The sequence below is a fragment of the Ranitomeya imitator genome, chromosome 3 (assembly GCF_032444005.1).
Source record: "Ranitomeya imitator isolate aRanImi1 chromosome 3, aRanImi1.pri, whole genome shotgun sequence".
In the NCBI taxonomy this organism is placed as follows: Eukaryota; Metazoa; Chordata; class Amphibia; order Anura; family Dendrobatidae; genus Ranitomeya; species Ranitomeya imitator.
Genome location: NC_091284.1, coordinates 473,665,608 through 473,674,677, shown reverse-complemented (window position 1 = coordinate 473,674,677; position 9,070 = coordinate 473,665,608). Strand labels below are relative to the sequence as shown.

The following is a 9,070-nucleotide window of genomic DNA, read 5'->3' as shown; positions in this document are numbered from 1 at the left end:
ACACAAACCCTAACCCTAGGGATCCTAACCCTAACACAAACCCTAACCCTAGCCCTAACCCTAGGGATCCTAACCCTAACAAAAACCCTAACCCTAAAACACAAACTGTAACACAAACTCTAACACAAACTGTAACCCTAACCCTAGGGATCCTAACCCTAACACAAACCCTAACCCTAACCCTAAAACACAAACTGTAACACAAACTCTAACACAAACCCTAACCCAAACTGTAACACAAACCCTAGCCCTAACCCTAGGGATCCTAACCCTAGGGATCCTAACCCTAACCCTTAGAGTTAGGATCCCTTAGGGCTTAGGGTTACGGTTAGAGTTAGGGTTTGTGTTAGGGTTAGGTTTCCTAGGGTTAGAGTTTGTGTTTTAGGGTTAGAGTTTGTGTTAGGGTTTGTGTTAGGGTTAGGATCCCTAGGGTTAGGGTTTGTGTTAGGGTTAGGATCCCTAGGGTTAGGGTTTGTGTTAGAGTTTGTGTTAGGGTTTGTGTTAGGGTTAGGATCCCTAGGGTTAGGGTTTGTGTTAGGATCCCTAGGGTTAGGTTCAGGGTTTGTGTTAGGGTTAGGATCCCTAGGGTTAGGGTTTGTGTTAGGGTTAGGATCCCTAGGGTTAGGGTTAGGATTAGAGTTTGGGTTAGGGTTAGGATCCCTAGGGTTACTAGGGATCCTAACCCTAAGTATTTATGTTTATGGTGGGTTTTCTAGTTGATTTTGATGATTGGCAGCTGTCACAAACTTCTCATCATGCGTTTCAAAAACGCAAACGCAGGAAAAAAAGTGTTTAAACGCAAAAAACGCATGCGCTTAAAAAACGCTGCGTTTAAACGCATTTTTGCACCAAATGCGTTTGCGTTTAAAACGCTGCGTTTTAAAACGCAAGTGTGAAACCAGCCTAATTGCGGATTTTTCCGGACATTTCCCAATGCATTATGTAGTGGGAAATCCGCAAAAAATCCGCAAAATTAATGAACATGCTGCGTAAAAAACGCATCATGTGCACAAATATTGCGGAATTCATTAAAAATGATGGGATGCATAATGTATGCTTTTTTTGCGGTTTTATAGCATTTTCATCGGGAAAAAAACGTGAAAAATCAGCAACGTGTGCACACAGCCTTAATGGTGTGGATCAGAGTTCTGGGCGCACATGTAGTAGCATAATTAGGGTCGAGGCTGAACGACGACAGCTGATTGGTGCCTTCATCTCCGGTGGAAAGCAGACAGACATATGCAGGACGCGCTGCTTTTGGGTGATAGGCAGATATTTGATTGGCTCTCTGGCAAGTTCCCTTCCTCCCTAAATTGCGGCTGCTTATTAATTTAGATCAGTTGCACAGCTTCTATTGGACAAACAACATTTGCCGAAGGCAGGTGCGGACTAGCCCACGGGAAAGCAGGTGAATCTTCTGGTGGGCCGTACCCAATTTGTTATTTTGTAGAAGCAGGGGCCATTTTGTGAATGGGTACTGTAATTCTTGCATGTAGCCGATCTATGGCCCCCAGTTACCCTTGGGCCCCTTACCACCCCAGTCTGGCACTGGCCATAGGAGGTCATTAAGGCTATCGTCAGGATTTATTATGCCTCCTTTAATGAACATCCTGCTCTAGTATATGGTGGGTGGTATTTGGACTGCAGCTCTGAGTATTGCTGAGGTGAAAGGTAAGCAGACATGGCAGGAGAAGTGACAGGTAACAGCACACTACTCATTAGACCCCCCATGTAGCCCACCAGTACGGAGAAGCCACACTCCTGCAGTCGGTCAGCTCGGAAGCCCCTGTAGGCTGAGGAGGGCAGAATGTCACCGGCTGACAGGAGGAGCAGCCTCAGCTCTGACCTCAATACACAATCCATGGCCAGTCCCCAGACAGCAGCTCTGCTACGGGGCGGGGCCAGTGACGTCAGGGGGCGGGGCTGGAATCTGTGCTGGGGCTGTAATGCTGCTGCTGAGAAGAACGCATCATCAACCTGCAAGGAGTGGCTGCTGCCCGACACCCGGTCTCCCCTGCAGCGGCGGCACCCGGCATGGAGGTAAGTACCGCGCGTCTGCGGGTGACTGGCAGCCGGGCACTGCGTGTACATGGGAGCTGTCACACACGTCAGTGCCGCCTGGGATGGGGACTCGGTGCCCGGGGGCCTGCAGAGCACTGGCCCGGAGACAAAGTCCAGGCTCCGACCCTGCTCGTCTCCGGCAGCCTCGTTCTAGACGTGATGGGCCGGTCACAGAATAAGGCTTCTCGTTCTACTGATCCTGTGCCTTTAAATGTGGTACTGCCTGGTCAGAAATCTGCTGTACTGCCCTGTATCTGCATGTAAGGACGTGATGCCCTGTGTGTGATGGAAGGAAGGAGTGGGTCACCTGTATACGCTGATATGTCATGTATGTGTGATGGAAGGAAGGAGTGGGTCACCTGTATATACTGATATATCGTGTATGTGTGATGGATGGAAGGAGTGGGTCACCTGTATATACTGATATGTCATGTATGTGTGATGGATGGAAGGAGTGGGTCACCTGTATATACTGATATATCGGGTATGTGTGATGGAAGGAAGGAGTGGGTCACCTGTATATACTGATATATCGTGTATGTGTGATGGATGGAAGGAGTGGGTCACCTGTATATACTGATATATTGTGTATGTGTGATGGATGGAAGGAGTGGGTCACCTGTATATACTGATATATCGTGTATGTGTGATGGGTGGAAGGAGTGGGTCACCTGTATATACCGATATATCGGGTATGTGTGATGGATGGAAGGAGTGGGTCACCTGTATATACTGATATATCGTGTATGTGTGATGGATGGAAGGAGTGGGTCCCCTGTATATACTGATATATCGTGTATGTGTGATGGATGGAAGGAGTGGGTCACCTGTATATACTGATATATCGGGTATGTGTGATGGATGGAAGGAGTGGGTCACCTGTATATACTGATATATCGGGTATGTGTGATGGAAGGAAGGAGTGGGTCACCTGTATATACTGATATATCGTGTATGTGTGATGGATGGAAGGAGTGGGTCCCCTGTATATACTGATATATCGTGTATGTGTGATGGATGGAAGGAGTGGGTCACCTGTATATACTGATATATTGTGTATGTGTGATGGATGGAAGGAGTGGGTCACCTGTATATACTGATATACCGTGTATGTGTGATGGGTGGAAGGAGTGGGTCACCTGTATATACTGATATATCGGGTATGTGTGATGGATGGAAGGAGTGGGTCACCTGTATATACTGATATATCGTGTATGTGTGATGGATGGAAGGAGTGGGTCCCCTGTATATACTGATATATCGTGTATGTGTGATGGATGGAAGGAGTGGGTCACCTGTATATACTGATATATTGTGTATGTGTGATGGATGGAAGGAGTGGGTCACCTGTATATACTGATATACCGTGTATGTGTGATGGATGGAAGGAGTGGGTCACCTGTATATACCGATATATCGGGTATGTGTGATGGATGGAAGGAGTGGGTCACCTGTATATACTGATATATCGTGTATGTGTGATGGATGGAAGGAGTGGGTCCCCTGTATATACTGATATATCGTGTATGTGTGATGGATGGAAGGAGTGGGTCACCTGTATATACTGATATATCGGGTATGTGTGATGGATGGAAGGAGTGGGTCACCTGTATATACTGATATATCGTGTATGTGTGATGGATGGAAGGAGTGGGTCCCCTGTATATACTGATATATCGTGTATGTGTGATGGATGGAAGGAGTGGGTCACCTGTATATACTGATATATTGTGTATGTGTGATGGGTGGAAGGAGTGGGTCACCTGTATATACTGATATATCGTGTATGTGTGTGATGGAAGGAGTGGGTCACCTGTATATACCGATATATCGGGTATGTGTGATGGATGGAAGGAGTGGGTCCCCTGTATATACTGATATATCGTGTATGTGTGATGGATGGAAGGAGTGGGTCACCTGTATATACTGATATATCGGGTATGTGTGATGGATGGAAGGAGTGGGTCACCTGTATATACTGAGATATCGTGTATGTGTGATGGATGGAAGGAGTGGGTCACCTGTATATACTGATATATCGTGTATGTGTGATGGGTGGAAGGAGTGGGTCACCTGTATATACTGATATATCGGGTATGTGTGATGGATGGAAGGAGTGGGTCACCTGTATATACTGATATATCATGTATGTGAGACTGCCCAATGTATGTGTGATGGATGTAAGGAGTGGGTCACCTGTATACACTGATATATCGTGTATGTGTGAGGGATGTAAGGAGTGGGTCACCTGTATACACTGCTATATCGTGTATGTGTGATGGATGGAAGGAGTGGGTCACCTGTATACACTGATATCATGTATGTGAGACTGCCCAATGTATGTGTGATGGATGGAAGGAGTGGGTCACCTGTATACACTGATATATCATGTATGTGAGACTGCCCAATGTATGTGTGATGGATGTAAGGAGTGGGTCACCTGTATACACTGATATATCGTGTATGTGTGATGGATGGAAGGAGTGGGTCACCTGTATACACTGATATATCGTGTATGTGTGATGGATGGAAGGAGTGGGTCACCTGTATACACTGATATATCGTGTATGTGTGATGGATGGAAGGAGTGGGTCACCTGTATACACTGATATATCGTGTATGTGTGATGGATGGAAGGAGTGGGTCACCTGTATACACTGCTATATCGTGTTTGTGTGATGGATGGAAGGAGTGGGTGATATATCGTGTATATGAGGCTGCCCAATGTATGTGTGATAGTTGGGGGCCCTGTTGGAGATTTTGCATTGGGGCCCATGTGCTTCATGTTACGCCTCTGTATGTAAGGTCTCATTCTGATGCCACTTATTCTCTCGTTTGTGTTAGTTGTCCTCAAAAGTTTACATATACCAGCAGAATGTTTGCTTTCTTGGCATTTTTCAGAGAATATGAATGATAACACCAAAACGTTTTCTCCATTCATGGTTAGTGGTTGGGTGAAATGACCCTGATCAAAAGTTCACATACCCCATTTCTTAATACAGTGTATTGCCTCCGCTAAAATCAATGACAGCTTGAAGTCTTTTGTGGTAGTTGTGGATGAGGTTCTTTATTTTCTCAGATGGTAAAGCTGCCCACTCATCTTGGCAAAAAGCCTCCAGTTCCTGTAAATTCCTGGGATGTCTAGCATGAACTGCGCACGTGAGATCTCCCCAGAGTGGCTCAATGATATTGAGGTCAGGAGACTGAGATGGCCACTCCAGAACCTTCACTTTGTTCTGCTGTAGCCAATGACAGGTCGACTTGGCCTTGTGTTTTGGATCGTTGTCATGTTGGAACATCCAAGTACGTCATATAAGCAGCTTCCTGATTCTTTCAAATTTGCCTCAAGTATTTAGTGATAACGTGCTGCATTCATCTTTCCTTCAACTTTGACCAGGTTTCCTGTGCCTTTGTAACTCACACCACCCAAAACATCAGCGATCCACCTCCGTGCTTTACAATAGGAATGGTGTTCCTTTCCTCATAGGCCTTGTTGACCTCTCTCCAAATGTAACGTTTATGGTTGTGGCCAAAAAGTTCAATTTTGGTCTCACCACTCCAAATTACCTTGTTCCAGAAGTTTTGAGACTTGTCTCTGTGCTGTTTTGTGTATTGTAGATGGGATACTTTGTGGCATTGCGCAGTAATGGCTTTATATTTCGACTCCCATGACAGCACCACGAGAGAGGGGATCCTCCCATTAGGAACAGGAAACCTACAGATACAAAAGAGCGACACCTCTCCCACGTATCAGTTGGTTTCCTGTTCATAAAGGGACTGGATCCTACAGAAATTTCAAGGATCCCAGGCCGGCCGATTCAGGTAGCGGGGGTATCCTACCTCGGCCCATGCGGAGATCCTGGGGACGTCACGGTGGTCCTGGCAGGGCTGCACGGCGGTGATGTTCACAGCAGGGAGCAGTCGCCGGTGGTGTTCTGTCTCCGGGCCAGCGCGGGGTAAGTATATTCCCCTGGTGTTTCCTCCTTCTGGGCGGGCTGGTACTGTGGGGTGTGTATTGTGCGGCGGCATTCTGGTGGCGCCACCCGGTATATTGCTGGCTAGCCGGGCGTCCGATGCTGCTCCCAGCGCTGACAGGAAGTGCTGCGGGCTGGGGTGACGTATGGGGGTCTTATCCTTCCAAGGTCCTAGGAAAGGGTTTAGAGTATCAAAACACACACTAGCCAAATAGATTAGGGAGGCTATCTCTCTGGCTTACACAGCAGGTAGGGGTCTGGATCCGCAGAATCTGAGGGCGCATTCCACCCCGGCCATGGCATCATCCTGGGCAGAAAGGTCTGGAGTGTCAATCGACCAGATATGTAAGGCGGCCACCTGGTCATCCCCTTCCACCTATTTCAAACACTATCGGTTGGACTTGGGGTTCTCCTCAGATCTTACCTTCGGGTTAAGGGTGCTGCAGGCTATAGTCCCTCTCTAAGGTGGCTTACATCTCTGTAAATCTCTCGTGGTGCTGTCATGGGAGTGCGAATAAAGCATTAAGCTACTTACCGGTAGCAGCATTTTTCGGAGGCCCATGACCGCACCCTTAGTTCCCTCCTTTTTTACGTGGGGGGTTGCACTTCCTTAACCCCTTCCCGACCTGTGACACAGCGTATGCGTCATGAAAGTCGGTGCCAATCCGACCTGTGACACATATGCTGTGTCACAGAATGATCGCATCCCTGCAGATCGGGTGAAAGGGTTAACTCCAATTTCACCAGATCTGCAGGGACAGGGGGAGTTGTACTTAGCCCAGGGGGGTAGCTTTGCCTCCACGTGGCTACGATCGCTCTGATTGGCTGTTGCACTTTCAACAGCCAATCAGAGCAATTTGTAATATTTCAACTATGAAAAGTGGTGAAATATTACCATCCAGCCATTCCCGATGCTGCAATATCATCGGCCATGGCTGGAAACACTGATCTGCCCCACCGCCACCGACCTCCTCTGTTCTGTGGTCCGCTCCCCTCCGTCTTCCTGTCCGGTCCCCCCGTGCTCCGATTCAAAGCCCCAGCACCCCCTGTGCTCCTTACCGAGCCCCCCGGTGTCCGTCTGTCTTCTCCATGGGCGCCACCATCTTCCAAAATGGCGGGCGCATGCGCAATGCGCCCGCCAAATATGCCAAGCCGGCAGATTCGTTCCAGGTACATTTTGATCACTGTGATAGGTTTTATCACAGTGATCAAAATAAAAAAAATAGTGAATGAACCACCCCCTTATCACCCCCATAGGTAGGGACTATAATAAAATAAGGAAAATATATATATTTTTTTCTTTTTTCCCACTAGGGTTAGGGCTAGGGTAAGGCTATGTGCACACGTATTCTGGTCCTCTGTGGATTTTTCCGCAGCGGATTTGATAAATCCGCAGTGCAAAACCGCTGTGGATTTACCACGGTTGTTCTGCGGATTTCACTGCGGTTTTACAACTGCGGTTTTCTATTGGAGCAGTTGTAAAACCGCTGCGGAATCCGCAGCAAGAAGTGATATGCTGCGGAATGTGAACCGTTTCCGCTCAGTTTTTTCCGCAGCATGTGCACAGCGTTTTTTGTTTCCCATAGGTTTACATTGATCCGCAGCGTTTTCCGCAGCGTGTGCACATACCCTTAGAATTAGGCTATGTGCACACGGTGTGGATTGGCCACGGATCCGCAGCGGATTGGCCGCTGCAGATTTGTAGCAGTTTTCCATCAGTTTTACAGTTCCATGTAAACCTATGGAAATCCAAATCCGCTGTGTCCATGGTGAGGGAAATACAGCGCAGAAACGCTGCATTGTATTTTCCGCAGCATGTCAACTTTGTGCGGATTCCGCAGCGTTTTTACTTTTACACCTGTTCCTCAATAGAAATCCGCGGTAAATCCACAGGTAAAACGCAGTGCCTTTTTACCTGCGGATTTTTCAAAAATGGTGCTGAAAAATCTCACACGAATCCGCAACGTGGGCACATAGCCTTAGGGTTGGAATTAGGGCTAGGGTTGGAAATGGGGTTAAGATTAGGCTTGTGGTTAGGGTTGTGGTTAGGGGTGTGTTGGGGTTAGGGTTGTGATTAGGGTTATGGCTAGAGTTGGGATTAGGGTTAGGGGTGTGTTGGGGTTAGTGTTGGAGTTAGAATTTAAGGGTTTTCATTGTTTAGGCACATCAGGGGGTCTCCAAACGCAACATGGCGCCACCATTGATTCCAGCCAATCTTGTGTTCAAAAAGTCAAATGTGCTGCCTCCCTTCCGAGCCCCAACGTGCGCCCAAACAGTGGTTTACCCCCACATATGGGGTACCAGCATACTCGGGACAAACTGGGCAACAACTATTGGGGTCCAATTTCTCCTGTTACCCTTGTGAAAATAAAAAACTGCTTGCTAAAACATCATTTTTGAGGAAAGAAAAATGATTTTTTATTTTCACGGCTCTAAGTTATAAACTTCTATGAAGCACTTGGGGGTTTAAAGTGGTCACCGCACATCTAGATTAGTTCCATGGGAGGTCTAGTTTCCAAAATGGGGTCATATGTGGGGGAGCTCCAATGTTTAGGCACACAGGGGCCCTCCAAACGCGACATGGTGTCCGCTAAAGATTGGAGCCAATTTTTCATTTCAAAAGTCAAATGGCGCTCCTTCCCTTCCGAGCCCTGCCGCGTGCCCAAACAGTGGTTTACCCCCACATGTGAAGTATCAGTGTACTCAGGAGAAATTGCCCAATAAATTTTAGGATCCATTTTATCCTGTTGCCCATGTGGAAATGAACAAATCGAGGCTAAAATACATTTTTTGTGGGAAAAAAAAGTACTTTTTAATTTTTACAAATCAATTTGTGAAGCACCTGGGGGTTGAAAGTGCTCACTATGTATCTAGATAAGTTCCTTGGGGGGTCTAGTTTCCAAAATGGGGTCACATGTGGGGGAGCTCTAATGTTTAGGCACACAGGGGCTCTCCAAACGCGACATGGTGTCCGCTAAAGATTGGAGCCAATTTTTCATTGAAAAAGTCAAATGGCGCTCCTTCCTTTCCGAGCC

At 47.2% G+C, this 9,070-nt stretch overlaps 1 protein-coding gene across 6 annotated transcripts in view; it reads left to right on the top strand.

Annotated features, from left to right (window-relative positions):
* The first annotated feature begins 1,912 nt into the window (after positions 1-1,912).
* INPP4A (inositol polyphosphate-4-phosphatase type I A) overlaps positions 1,913-9,070 on the top strand; it is a 187,434-nt gene continuing 180,276 nt past the window's right edge. For 4 of the 6 annotated variants that reach the window (XM_069757496.1, XM_069757494.1, XM_069757491.1 and 1 more), the window contains exon 1: positions 1,931-2,040. The gene's annotated coding sequence lies outside the window, so the exon portion shown is untranslated. Of the gene's footprint in view, positions 2,041-9,070 lie in introns of all 6 variants that reach the window. The other 2 variants (XM_069757492.1, XM_069757495.1) reach the window with 2 other exon arrangements.